This window comes from Ursus arctos, unplaced genomic scaffold (assembly GCF_023065955.2).
Source record: "Ursus arctos isolate Adak ecotype North America unplaced genomic scaffold, UrsArc2.0 scaffold_11, whole genome shotgun sequence".
NCBI lineage: Eukaryota > Metazoa > Chordata > Mammalia > Carnivora > Ursidae > Ursus > Ursus arctos.
In genome coordinates this window covers 11,981,062-11,996,635 of record NW_026622775.1, presented here as the reverse complement: position 1 = coordinate 11,996,635, position 15,574 = coordinate 11,981,062, and positions in this window count along the sequence as shown.

Genomic DNA, 15,574 nt, shown 5'->3' with positions numbered 1-15,574 from the left:
AGTTATCTAAAGGGGCGCCTTCTGTGCACCAGTTATTTTCTACTAGTTATCTAAAGGGGCGCCTTCTGTGCACCAGTCATTTCTACTAGTTATCTAAAGGGGCACCACCTGTGCACCAGTTATTTTCTACTAGTTATCTAAAGGGGCGCCTTCTGTGCACCAGTTATTTTCTACTAGTTATCTAAAGGGGCACCACCTGTGCACCAGTTATTTTCTAGTTATCTAAAGGGGCGCCTTCTGTGCACCAGTCATTTCTACTAGTTATCTAAAGGGGCACCACCTGTGCACCAGTTATTTTCTACTAATTATCTAAAGGGGCACCACCTGTGCACCAGTTATTTTCTACTAGTTATCTAAAGGGGCGCCTTCTGTGTACCAGTTATTTCTACTAGTTATCTAAAGGGGCACCACCTGTGCACCAGTTATTTTCTACTAGTTATCTAAAGGGGCGCCTTCTGTGCACCAGTTATTTTCTACTAGTTATCTAAAGGGGCGCCTTCTGTGCACCAGTCATTTCTACTAGTTATCTAAAGGGGCGCCTTCTGTGTGCCACTTTAGGGAGGATCAGAACAAGCCTTTCTGTGTTCAGGGCACATATTAACCTTCAAGGGTCTGGATCATGTAACCCCAAGGGAGGTCATTGCACAGGTATGAACAAGATGGAGAACCAAAGTTGGAGTCAGTGTTGTTAGCATTCCTACAGCCGGCAATAAGGAGCTCAATAAATATTTGCTGTTACTTCAAAAAAAAAAAAAAAAAAAAGAATGTAAAAAATGACCCTGAGGAATAACTAAGCTAGCTGAATTAAAAAATACATCTTTCAGGAGGAAGTGTTTATAGTCACATATTATTCACCATTTAATATTAGGAAAATAATGACAAACAAAATTACTTATATAAAAATAAACCAATCAAATAAAATCAAATATGCATTCTCATTTATATTGCATACTTCCATGCATAGCACCTTTCTGTCTTGAATTGCAGAGGGACATTGATACACATTATTTTCAACACTTTGAGATACAAAGTAAATATTTTAGGATAACAAAGTTGTATGCCTAGAAGCTGTGAAAAAACTGATTTTAATTCATTTTATTGTTCTGTAATGATTTACATGATTACTTTCAGATCTCTTCCTTCACATATCAAAAGTCATTCATAAAGGATCACTGTTGTCCCTTTGCTGGTAAGAAATCATATCTTAAATTTTAACTACAAAACACAATAATCTAACATAATTATAAAATAACCTTATTTTATAGTTTATATCTTTTTAAAGTACCTACTGGTCTCCAAACACTGTTCCAACCAGTCTATGATGCTAATGACAAATTATGTTTTGTCTTTTTTCAGGCTCATATCAATGACTTCAAGCAGATGGCTTTATCATTTCTTTTTGACTTTCTTAAGAACAGAGCTATTTTCTGTTTAGTATTCTGTTCAGTACATTATGGTAGCATGGAGAAATCATGAAGCATTCCTCTCAATATATTGAGCATCATCAAGACAACCATTAGAATGTGAAGCTTTGGACAATTAACTAAACTAATTTGGAAAGATAAAAGAATAGAGCATTATATGTGGAAAATATTTTTAATGAAGACCAAATAGATTTCAATGGCATGAGAAAAAAAAGTTATGACTAGAGTATACATCTGATGAAAAGGTTTAAGCGCAGGTATATGTGGTTAAGCCTGAACCTTTGGAAAAGAATTGAGGGGAGTCAATGAAGTCAGGTTATTTGGCATAGGCTTTATTTGCAAGTCTTAACTGGAAATATTTTTCTGTAGTGATAATGGCCAGGCTGAGTTTACTTCTGTAGCAGTTCCGTGTGAGGGATGGATCTGATTTAATGTAAACATGAAGTTTTGTTTACTGGTTAATCTCAAATCTTGTGGTTTTTCTTAAAGATTTTATTTATTTATTTATTTGAGAGAGAGATTGAGAGTGCACACGAGTGGGGAGAGGGGTAGAGGGAGAGGGAGAAGCAGACTCGCTGCTGAGCACGAAGTCGGACCAACCTGGGGCTCAATCCCAGGACCTGGAGATCATGACCTGAGCCAAAAGCAGATGCATAACCTACTGAGCCACCCAGGAGCCCTAGAGAAATTGTTTACTTTAAAACATTTTATGACCTTGAATTAGAAAAATATTTCACTTTCATTAAGTGAGAAATAAAGCCTTCATCAGTGGTAAACTCAAAAGCAAACATTTTACTATGCTTACCAGTTCTGTTTCAGAGATTTGAAGAGAACGAATGATCTGGATGTCTTTTTCCTCTGTGAAGTCTGGAGCTTCCATAGCAAAATCAAAGGCTGGAGTGCTGTGAAAGCTGCGGATAGCATTACCTGGAGACTTTTTCAACTCACCTCTGGTAGCAAGACTTTAAGCATGACTTAAGGATGGAGGCTGCTGACATGAGTACTGCTCTCTTCTTGTGGCTTGGCTGGGTTTGGCTTTCAAAACGGCAAGAGATAATTACAAAAAAAGAAAAATTTAAAAACCCTGTTATCATACCAATAAGATGAATCTGCTTAAAAATTAACTTAAGTCGTTAATGAGGGGACCAGCAGGATGATAAACCTATTTTCCCAGTGAGAGTCATTTTCTGAGGTCTCCCTAGTATAAGAAATTACAGTGTCTAATTAAAGTTGAGATTCTTTATTTTGATTAAGTTGAACCATAAACACTTGTAACAAATGGTGATTTTAAAGAATATGTATTCATATCCTTTTTGTGGATAACAGCGAAATATTTCTTTATAAAATTATATGTAGTAATGCAAGCAACTTAATTATAAATGGAAATTTGGAATGCAACCATTTTCCCACTGAAGGCTATAATGAGCTAAATGGCTGTCGGTTAAGCATTATATGACCGTGCAAGTTCATACATTAAGATGATGCTTAGGTTTGAAGACTAACCAAAACCAGATTTGGCTTTTACATTCATAATACATAAAGATTCTTTTGTATTTTCATAGGCTTTGTCATATGAAAAAAGATTTTTTCTGCTGCATTATTTTTATATTATCCTAAACCTCTAATATCTGTATCAGTCTCTTATACTTTCTGGTTTATTTAAGCTTTTATTATTTGTTTCAGGTGTGTAATTAAAGAATATAAATGCACATTTTGGCAACAGTTGGAACTAACACAAAAATAGATATCTATCTGTAGAATTTAATACTAATGATACCGTTATGTAAAAGGAGCTTTCCAAATATCGCTTAGTTTTCATTAAAGTAAACATTCTCTTTGCTTTTCCAAAACAGTCAATGCATTTGTTTTGCTTCTCTTTCAGTTTTGAAAATCAACTAAGATGAAAGGGATAAACTAATTTAAACACACCAAATTACAATGCAAAAATGCAGAAGAGTAAAAAAAGCATTTAGTGCTAGTGAATAATCCAATACGAAGAATCCTGTGGTTCGAAGAGCAATTGGACTTACATTGCAATTTCTTCATTGGAATGATTCAGTTGTTCTTCTAAACAAAAAGTCATGAGACTCCTCACTGCAAAAAAATAATAGAGGAAAATTTATTTAGTGATGGGGGAGGACTATATTGTCAGTATCACATACCTTTTGATCAGAATTCTATTTGTGGGATATATGCAGCACATTTCAGGAGCTTCTTTACAATGATTTACTAGGAAATAGACCATATTGAACATAACTTCAGTTTTAAAATTATTAGACTGACAGTTTACATTTTCAAGATCTCCTTTCTGTTAAGGCAACATTTAACCTAGAAAGTTGAATTTCTTAAATAAAAACACCAAGTAAATTTGAAAATGATTATATTATGCACAAAAAATATCATATTTCTCACTCTAAGGGATATTTTAATCAGGAAATAAATTCTGTTATTAAGAATCTTAAATGTAGTCATCTATGGTTTTGGTTTTACAGACAAGAATATATCCATTAGAGGATAAAAACTGTATATACAAGACGTTGTATATTTCTTTGTACTTTTGGCAACCAAAATGAGATGAAATACTTTTGAGTCCAGAGATTCTTCTACCCTTTTTTGCTTAATTAATGGTGAACGAGATTACTCATAATTTCTCTTCTAAATAACAGCAGCATAAGAAGCTCTCCCAGAATATTTTTATATTTTATTGATACTTATATGGATAGGTTGCTTTGAGGAAAGAAATGGCAGTTCAAGAATTATATGGTAGGAAGTATAGAAAGCTTAGTAGGGCTGTCATCTCAATATTTACACAGGTTAAAGACCAATTTATCTAAGTGTATTTTTTTAAAGATATTTATTTATTTATTTATATGAGAGAGAGAGAGCGAGAGCATGAGCAGCAGGAGGGGGCAGAGGGAGAGGGAGAAGCAGACTCTCTGCTGAGCAGGGAGCTGAACACTGACACCAGGCTCAATCCCATCCCAGCACCTCAAGATCATGACCTGAGCTGGTCAGATGCTTAACTGACTGAGCCACCCAGGCACATATCAGAGTGTATTTTATTTTATTTATTTATTTTTTAAGATTTTATTTATTTGTTTGGAAGAGAGTAATAAGATAGAGCAGGATCGGGGTGGAGGGGTATGGGGAGAGAGAGAAGCAGACTCCCCGCTGAGCAGGTCGCCTGAGGCAGGGCTTGATCCCAGGACCCTGCGATCCTGATCTGACCAGAAGGCAGACCCTTAACTGACTGAGCCTCCCAGGCACCCCAGAGTGTATTTTATATAGTATGTGAAAATCAGTGTTAAAGGTAAACACTGTTAAAAGATTTATCCACAATTTTGAAACCTCATTAGTAGCTTCAGTCATTATCATCATATTTGTTACACTGAAAACTTTCTGTACTCTCAAATCTACTCTTAAGTGTTGTGTAGAAGATACTTCATTGTACAAAATTGCCTTCAAATAGATTTATTCACTTGGTTGAGTTAGAAAAATAAAAGACAGAAAACTAGAATTTTTAAAACGTATTTCCAGAATACAAAGTCAAAAAATAAAAGCTCTCTATAATCCCTAAGGGTTTTTTGTTGTTGTTGTTCATCTATGAAGATTTCTAGAATGTAAGACTGTTGTTCATAAAGGCCATTCTTCCTACTTTTTATTTGACAGATGCTGAGAACATAGCCTAGGGGAATATGGTGATATATTTCCAGCACTATGCAGCTAAAGGAACTCTTGTTTTTCTAGGGGAATGCTCTTACCACAATACTATGTTACTCCTTCTCCCACCCCAGAGTTAAACAGCAGGAGCTACAGTCATTCCGACAAGTGCTTAGAAGTACATTCCATCTACAGTTTCATTTTTTATAATACATGATGTTTTGTATCACTTAATATATAATATGGATAATCACCTATAGGTATATACCTAAATTATATACATAATCATAAGTTTAATAAGCTGACAATACCACCTTACAATTTAATGAGTAAAAGAATGCTTACATAATATAAAGAACATTCTGGTATATTGAAATCCATCACTGTATCGAGCCCCAATGTTATCAAAAATGTACTAGTTCAGAGATTTAAAGAGAGTAAATAGCACACAGAGAAGATGAATATTTGATAAATACATTCTCTCAAGTTTATAGTTTATAGCAATTCTTATCATCTTCGTTTATCCACCTAAATAACATAATACCCATTTATTCTTTAAATGGCAAATACACAATATACATTTTATACAATAAAATATACATTTTAAAATGGAAAGAATACATTAGCGTATAAGGTAATGAACATTTTATGGTTATGACCTTTGACAATAATTTCACATATTAATTAAATGTCTAATTCTTTTCATTTCTAAAAGATACCTTTCATTCTTTAGTACTACAATTTAATGAAGTAGTTTTCCATTATAATTCTCAATAGCTGACTACAAATTTTAATATCATTTCTCAATGACTTAAATCTGTATTATTCACCTTAAAACATACTTGGAGTATATAAAAATTATGAAATGGATAATTAGTTGACACGTCATTGACTACATTTTAAGAACCATGTATGTTACTACTCAAATGTAAATGTTTTTTAAAACACTCATGAAAGGGCGCCTGGGTGGCTCAGTCGGTTAAGCATCTGCCTTTGGCTCAGGTTGTGATCCCAGAGTCCTGGGATTAATCCCACATTGGAGTTTGCTTCTCCTTCTGCCACTCCCTTGCCCCACCCCCCAGCTCATGTTCTCTTTCTCTCTTTTTCTCTCTCTCTTCCTCTCAAAGAAATAAATAAAATCTTTAAAAAATAAAAATAAATAGAACACTCATGACACAAAGAGGTATTTAAGATCTGTATCAGTTTGGTAGGTGTAAGTATTCCAAAGATATGGCAATCTCAGAAACCCAACAAAATCAGGTAACCTCAGTGGTGAAACTAGAGTTTCTTGTTCCCATTGAGGATATTCAGTAATCACTATGGTCTATTTTGAAGACTTTCACAGTTTTCCTTTTACTGTATTTGACTTATTACTTCATCACATTCATGTAGCTTAGCTCAGTACTTGATCAGAAGTTGGCCTGGTGTTATAGTTTAGACAATTGTGTTTATTACACGGTGTCCCCATTGGGACTATGGAAACCTGACTTTTTAAAAGCATATGCATGATCTCATTATTTCTTCAACTACATTTGCAAAATGCATTCCTATTCGTTATAATGCAGCATTATTCCATCTATGAAAAATAGACTTTGGGTGGTCAAATTAAAAAAAAAAAAAAAAAAAACAAAACCTTTAACTGCTTATGAAAAAATAATCCTGCAACTTGATTTTCTTTAGTTTCCAAATATTAAAACAAATCAAAATTGAACATAATCATTTAGCCTTATATGTATACACACAGGCAGACACATACTTTTTTTTTAAGATTTTATTTATTTGAGAGAGAGAGAGAGAGAACGAGCATTGGGGAGAGGCAAAGGGAGAGTCAGAGGGAGAAGCAGGTTCCCCGCTGAGCAGGAAGCCTGATGCAGGCTCAATCCCAGGACCCCGAGATCATGACCTGAGCTGAAAGCAGACACTTAACCGACTGAGCCACCCAGATGCCCCAGACACGTGTCTTATGTTGAAGATAATGTGTTGCTTTTTTTTAACTGCAAGAAGATTCTTTTACAATCAATATTCTGTGGTGAGTAGACTCTAAGATGGCCTCCAGTGATCTCCACCTCCTGGTATTCCTAGTGACTCGCTTCTGAATATTATAAAGGTGCCACTTCTGTGATTAGGTTAAAAGATATTTATAACCTCTATCAGATACTATTTACTCTTTCCCTTGCTGGTTTGATGAAGCATGCGGCAATGTCACTGAGGCTCATGTGGCCAGAAATAATGGTGACCACTAGTCAACTGCTAGCTAGAAAATGAGACTCAATCCAACAGCCTAAGAACAAGTGAACTGTGGTAACAAACACACAAATGAGTTTAGAGTTGAATCCTTTGTGTTTGTGTGTGTGTGTGTGTGTGTGTGTGTGTGTAGTCTGCTTTTATTTTATTTTTTTGTTATTATTTTTTTATTGTTATGTTATTCACAAGACTTCATTAGTTCTTGATATAGCGTTCCATGATTCAATGTTTCCATATAACACTCAATTCTCCTTGTAATATGTGGCCTCCTTAATACCCATCACCATGCTAACCCATCCCCCCACTCCCCTCCCCTCTGAAACTCTCAGTTTGTTTGTCTCTCATGATTCATCTCCCCCACTAATTCCCCCCCTTCATTTTTCCTTTCCTTCTCCTGATATCCTCCATGCTATTTCTTATTGTTCCACATATAAGTGAAACCATATGATAATTGTCTTTCTCTGCTTGACTTATTTCACTTAGCATAATCCCCTCCAGTTCCATCCATTTTGACACAAATGGTGGGTATTCATCCTTTCTGATGGCTGAGTAATATTCCATTGTATATATGGACCATATCTTCTTTATCCATTCATCTGTTGAAGGGCATCTTGGCTCCTTCCACAGTTTGGCTATTGTGGACATTGCTGCTATGAACATTGGGGTGCACGTGCCCCTTCCTTTCACTACATCTGTATCTTTGGGGTAAACACCCAGTAGTGCAATTGGTGGGTCATTGGGTAGTCCTATTTTTAACTTTTTGAGGAAACTCCATACTGTTTTCCAAAGTGGCTGTACCAACTTGCATTCCCACCAACAGTGTAAGAGGGTTTCCCTTTCTCCACATCCTTTCCTACACTTGTTGTTTCCTGTCTTGTTAATTTTTGCCATTCTAACTGGTATAAGGTGGTATCTCAGTGTGGTTTTGATTTGAATTTCCCTGATGGCTAATGATGTTGAATATCCTTTCCTTCCTCAATCATGCCTTGAAATGACACCTAAGGCCTAGCTGATACCTTAGTTGTAGCTTGATGAGACACCCTGAAGTCAAGGACCAAGCTAAGCTGTGGCCAGATTGTTGACTCTTAAGAACTGTGAAATGATAAGTATGTGTCATGTTAGCCCGTAAGTTTGTCATAATTTGTGACATAGCATCTATAATAATACATTTGTTTCTGACTAGTTTTGGAAAGAAATCTATCAGTTTTACTCATTGTTTTCCATGCCCACACCAACTTTTTGGTTATTCAAGTAATTTTTTAAATGGATCAGATCTCTTCTCAACTTACAAAGCATGGAAATAATCTCTACTGTTATTTTAAAGCAATCATGTGTAGAGTTTATCATTTATTAATGTAGTTGAGTCCTAATTAAACTAAGAAATTTGATAGTTTTATTCCAATATTGTAAAACTTTTCTAAATGTAATTATCAAGAGAATATAGTTTATAGATGATAAAAGAAAAAACATAGTTTTTGCATATCTGAAGAGACCCAGACCCAGGTATTTATATTTAATGGAGAGAGAAAAATCAAGTAGTATCTTGAGTTTCTCAGCCTGTCATAATACTTTACACAGTTGATATATACATTTAAGATACTGAATCTTTCTAGGAATGCCAGGCACTACGTGACTTATAGAGAACTTTATTATCTCATTTATATTAATAGATGTGGGTGCTCTTATCAAAGTCTAGCAGTCTTGTAGAAATTGAATACACCATTAATCGAAAATGTAGAATCACTGATTTTTTCCACATTTTTGCTAATTCATTATGTTCAGTCTTGATTCTCTTAATTTAGCCTGCATATGATCAATTTAGTGCTTCATTTGAAAATATATGAAATTTTAATAGTATTTCACAATTGGTTGATTCATTAAGTGGTTTAAAAATGCATGTACACCAGAGCACTAATACCAGACAATCTATAAAAATGCTCAGCTTTAGCTTTGAGAAACTTTTACTTTTAAGAATAGAAAACGTGTCTCAGGGAAAAGAAAATGAATTCCTTTTTATAAAAACTGTTTATATTATATAAAGAAAACTATTTTTCAGAAGGAGAGAAAAAAATCTCAATGGTCAAAATGCACATGCTTATTACAAGATGTCTCGATGAACAAGAATTTCTGGTAGATATCACCCTTAACAGTAATCAGTCAAATTAAGTATGAGTCAGTTCAAGGGATTTGCATGTGCTATTAATATTGAATAGAGAAGTATTTAGTCACTGTATCTGGTAGTTATTCCTTACCTATACCTAGGGTACTTATACAGCCCCTAGTTATCATATTCGCTGGCTCATATTCTGCACTCAAGAAGCTCTGGGCCTGGGGGAAGAAATGGTAAAGATTTGCATAAGTTGCTAGGGGTTTTTTAGATTACAAGCACATAATTTATGGTGAGGATTCCCCAATGATTCTTGCCAAATAGCTGCTAAAACAGATAATATTAAGTATATGTATCTTAGGAGGTTAAGGTGGGAATAAAATATTAAATACTTTTCATGTTTACCATTAAAGAGCAAAATGAAGATTAATGAAACTGCAAATAAAGGCAACTAAGTTGAAATGAAGTGCAAGAAATCTAAATATAATAAGAGTAAGTTCAGACACGTTGGCCATCATTTTGGTAAGAACTAACTTTTAATCAGGACAGAAATATTAGTAACACTTGATTCCTTAAACTTACCACTTAAGGAGAGATTTGCTCATAATGGTGCCCGTCTCACTTAGATTTCTAACTTTCTGATGCTGTGAGATAAAACAAAGTTCCTATCTTGACTTCTGTAGAGGAAAGAAAGTGGAAGATGAAAGTACAAAGTGAATGTCTGTCTTGGGATCTTAATCACTTTCACCGTATCTCCTACCATCTCCTTTACATTCTCATTTTAGTCCTTGTTCCGAGGCTCCATCCCCTCTGTTTCCTGAAGTTTATATCTGCCTGAGTCCTTCTTCATTCCTTTTTGTCTTCAAAGGCCTATTTATTACTATAATACCTTTTGTTTTTCTCCTAAAAATTGTTCAACTCATTGCTTCAAACTCAAGTTTGCTGTTTCCTTCAAATGGCATTTCCTTAACTGCGTACTGAAATCCACAAGAACTCCTAAATTTAGAAGTACCCCTATGACTAAGTCATTCCTTGCTTCCTGTTTTAACAATAGCCTTTTGATGCAGGTGTGAACTACATTTGTAGTTTAGTATTAAAAAATAACCGCAGGTGAGAGACTCCATAGGGGGAGAAAAGTGTGTAGATCAATGGGTCTCAATATATTGGTACAGGAAAAATGGCATGGCATCTTTTGAATCCACATTGATCTATTTGACCACAGCTAGATTGGGTTCAGAGATTAACAAACAAAAAACTAAATTGCATATAAACTTGAAAAGATTCTCTGGTCTCTGCATCAATTGCTTTCATTGTAGAAGAAAATAATTATAAGTTACAAAATTCACAAAGTAATTATGTCACAATAATGACTTGACAATATCAAGTTGTAATCTATGAAAAAGAAATTTTCAAATTATCAATGTGATTATTTATATACTGAAAAAATTTAATTTGTAAGCTTTACTTCAAATATCTTAAGCCTAAGGTAAGGCCAACATTTAACATATTTTCAGAGCAGTTGTGCCATAATTATATAGAAACATGGAAAGTAGGGAAAAATAATGAGTAAAAGTTTATGAGATGATTTTGAAGCCTTCTTATAATCTTTAATGTGTCATACTGCAAACTCCCTTTCAATTTATTTATTTATTTATTTATTTATTTATTTATTTATTAAAGATTTTATTTATTTATTTGACAGAGAGAAACAGCCAGCGAGGGAGAGAACACAAGCAGGGGGAGTGGGAGAGGAAGAAGCAGGCTTCTAACGGGGGAGCCTGATGTGGGGCTCGATCCCAGAACGCTGGTATCACACCCTGAGCGGAAGGCAGATGCTTAAGGACTGCGCCACCCAGGCGCCCCTCCCTTTCAATTTAAATCCATAGCAGAGGTAGGTGTTTTGTGCACTTAAATTTTCACTAATATTTGATATACTTATTTTGAATATTTGATGCCAACTAACAAGTTTAACATAATTTTGTATCTGAGTCACTTGTTGTTTTAATATTAGTAAACATTTGCTTTTAATTCTATTGCTGTGAAAAGTAGGGTAGAAGAGAATTCCAAGAAATTATTCATATCCATTATACTTTCAAAAAAACTATGAAAATAGATTTTTTTTTTTAGGGGCACTGGGTGTCTCAGTAGGTTAAGAGTCCAACTCTTGATTTGGGCCCAGGTCATGACCTCAGGGTCATGAGATCAAGCCCCATGTGGGGCTCTGTTGCTGGCCATGGAGCATGCTTAAGATTCTCTCTCTCCCTCTTCCTCTGTCCTTCTCCTGTCCCTCTCCTTCCTTCCCTCCTACCCTTTAAAAAGAAAAAAAAATTTTTTTTTTAAATATCCTTACTAGCTTTCTTTGCCTTTTAATAACATCCCTTTCCTTGCTCATTTTTTGGTATTTTTATAAATTTTTTTCCAGCCCCATTTCTTTTCCCAAATCCCCGCTAGGAAGTTAAATGTTTGCTTATACAAGAGGCTGTTCAGAACAGGTGGACAGACGGTTTTTAAAAAAAGGCTTCCTCAAATTTGCTGGGTAATTAATAAAATCAATGTTCTTTTATAAGAGACCAAAAGTTTGTCTTTAGGAATACTTCAGTTTCTAAAAAAAAATCTTATATTTTTTCGGGGGGGTTTGTATAAATACTTTCACAGTGGTGTTTCTTATTGATAGCACTCATTTACTGCTTACAGACACAGCAAAATCCTATCTCCTCCGCAGAAAACCACACCCAACAAGATAGCTAGAGTTTATATTTTTTTGTAGGATTAAATTAAATTTAAAATTTTTCCCCCTGCACCAATTACTGAGACTAGAGGTAGGAACAATTAGAATGTTCAGGGAAAGCACCCCCCATTTTGTTCCCGAGAGATTAAAAAAAAAAAAATGCTTTCTATGAGGAATCAAGGAAACCAAAATAGAGTTGCTTTAGAACTTCTTACATAAAAATCACATTTTTTTCCATTGACTTCTTAACCTGTACATCTCCTCAAATTCATATATAGGAATGAGATTATTTCTGTTTACAGTTACATAATTTACAACAGTGATAGTTATATGATCCTGAACATGAGGGGAGGTGCCTGTACTTTAGTTAACTTACCTAGTAAAAACATGAAGACATTAGTCCATGGTCACAACACTATAGAATACAGACACACATATATATACATATACACATACACACATACCCCCTCTCCCTTCCCCCAAGGATTGAGAACACCATGGAGAAATTAGCTAGGTCTTATTTAATTTTCCAGTTTTTGTAGTACATTCAATAGTGACACATCTTGGATTCGCAATATACTAAGTACATGTTAAATATTAAAGTATATCATAACAGATTTCAATATAAATTTTATTTTAGATATTATACCTAATGCCTAATTCCTGGAACAAATTGAGTGAGATTCTTAATTCTTGAAATTTCCACTGAATACATTTAACATGATTTTGTCTCTTTCCTGCTTCGACTATTAGAGACCTTGCATATAGATAGAAAGGCCAGAAAAATGCAAAAGAGGATAGATTTGGGGAACATTTTCCTCCACTTTTTATTGTGGATATTTATAAGTTTAAGTCCCCAGTAGATGCCATAGCAGATGTGCAGCCATAACTGGTACCCAATTAATATTTGATAAATAAGCTGATTATTTATAATGGGAGGAAAAGGTGCATTTTTTCAATGATAGGGTGCTCAAAATTTTGTTAGTTACCTGAAATTCTGGCCAGCAATGATATATTCAGAAATATCTAAGTTTGACTAGTTATTAAAAAAATATTGCCAGGATAGTTATTAAAGAAAAAAAAAGGTTACCCTATGAAAGGCAAAAATAAAATATCCTGAAATAACTAAAAATCTCAATTTTTATTAATATTTAATATTTAGCTCTATAAAATGTTTATGTCAGTTATAGTGGCAAAATGAAGACTCAGAGAAGATTCAGAAGACTGAACAATTTGAACAACTAGGGGACTGGCAATATGTTTGGTTTTACTTTTTTTCCCTGTTACTTTTCAATTTTGATCTTGACTTCTCCAGCAGATAAGCTTTTAAAATTTTTTTCAGTATTTAGAAAGAAATCTTTGCTAACTTGGACTTTTTAGAGAGAGATAATTTTACCTCTTTAATACAAAATGTGTAACATTCTATGGAGAAGGCAATATGCTAGATGCCAATTACTTTATGTTCAATATTTTTTTGTATACCAGGGTTCAACAAACTACAGTGCAGTAGGCTCCAGTTTTTGCAAGCAAGATTTACTGGAGCGCAGCCGTGCCCACATACTTAAATAAAGCCTATGATTCATATCCTGCTAAAAACAGCAGACTTGAGAAGTTGCTTCCAAGACTATATGGCCTGCAAAGCTGAAAATATTTATCACTTGCCCTTTGTTTTTATTTATTTTTTAAAGATTTTATTTATTTATTTATTCAACAGAGATAGAGACAGCCAGTGAGAGAGGGAACACAAGCAGGGGGAGTGGGAGAGGAAGAAGCAGGCTCATAGCTGAGGAGCCTGATGTGGGGCTTGATCCCATAACGTCGGGATCACGCCCTGAGCCGAAGGCAGACGCTTAACCGCTGTGCCACCCAGGTGCCCCTATCACTTGCCCTTTACATAAAATATTTGTCTATCCTTGTTTTATACTATCAATTTGAAAAATGCTAAAATCAGATTAAGTATTTGATTAAAATTAATAATTATATTGTAGAAAAGAGGGGTAAGTCTTAATATACTTGTTTATATTTAAAGATCTGATAGAGTCAATGTCTAAATAAAATGAATTCAAAACTATACTTTAGCACCATGTTTCTTAGTTACCTACAGAGAAAATATCAATAAATTCTTTTAGAGTCATCAAATGGCTTTTAAATAATTAACAACTTTGTCCATACAAATTAAATACTTATTTAAGCAATCTAATTAGAAGTGCTGCCTGTGTCTCTTTATTGATTTGACCAACAACTTTAATTGTATGTTTTATCAGTTATTGCTGTCTAAAGAAATTGCAATGATCTTTAGAAGAAACTAAGCACATCACAAATGCCTAGAATAGCTTTTAAATGGGTAGATTCTGGTCTTATATAAATATATAAATCATTCCAGGTTGAACTAGGAACATGGGTGCATTTCATTACAGAATACTTATATTAATAAAGTTAATTTTCTCACTCAAAAACTGAAGTCAAATAGACATTAGACTAACAGGTGAGGTCATTTTAGTAATTTTATACCCTGATTCTACTACAAAGCCAATATTTCCTGCTCATCTGAGCTAGTTAAAAATAAAAATCATGACCCCCAAAGAAAGACCAAAATAAGACAGTGCTATTTTAGTACATAAATAGCTCCTAAAAGTAAAAACTTTTTAGCACTATTTTTTCACATAGAACAAAGTCTAGGCCACTGAAAATCATTCACAGAACATCAAAACAATGCTATATATAAATTAAATGCTATGTGTAACATTAAAGATCATAGTGAAAAAATATACAAATAAGTGATTTGATGATTACACCTGAAATCATTAGTTCTGAAATTAAGGTTAGATGTGTGTTGATTTTTCATAGACTTTTGAAATGGTGTATCTATTTTACCAAAACTCCCATTTAAAAAGTTTTATGTGATATAAATGTTTCCCCATTATAATTATTGCTAAGGTAGAAGATAATATTAACAGAATTGATATTGTTCAATTTCTTCCAACTCACTTCATTACCTTTTTATCGATAGACTGTCACTCTTCCTGCTGCATATAGTTGCTTTCCAATCTGTAAAGTCATTTAAGCAACCTATTAACTGACTTCATGCATACTTTAATAACAGTATTTTGGATGTATGCCATATTATTTCAGATAGCCAATCAAAGTTTCAGTAAATGAAGTATATAAATCAGAAGAAAAAAACATGTCTTTTTTGAAAGTAAAATTGAGTAGACTGACAAAGAGAACAGTATCCAATCTATTTTGCAATACCTTTCATATTATACAGTCTTTACATTTTCTTTTTTTCCAGACAGCAAGAAGATGTTTTTGGTCAAAATCGTTTTTGAATCACCACATCATGAACTCCAGTTTAAAATGTTCTATATGGAGCTGGGAAAATAGCAATCTCTCACAGTCTGTATTAAACAC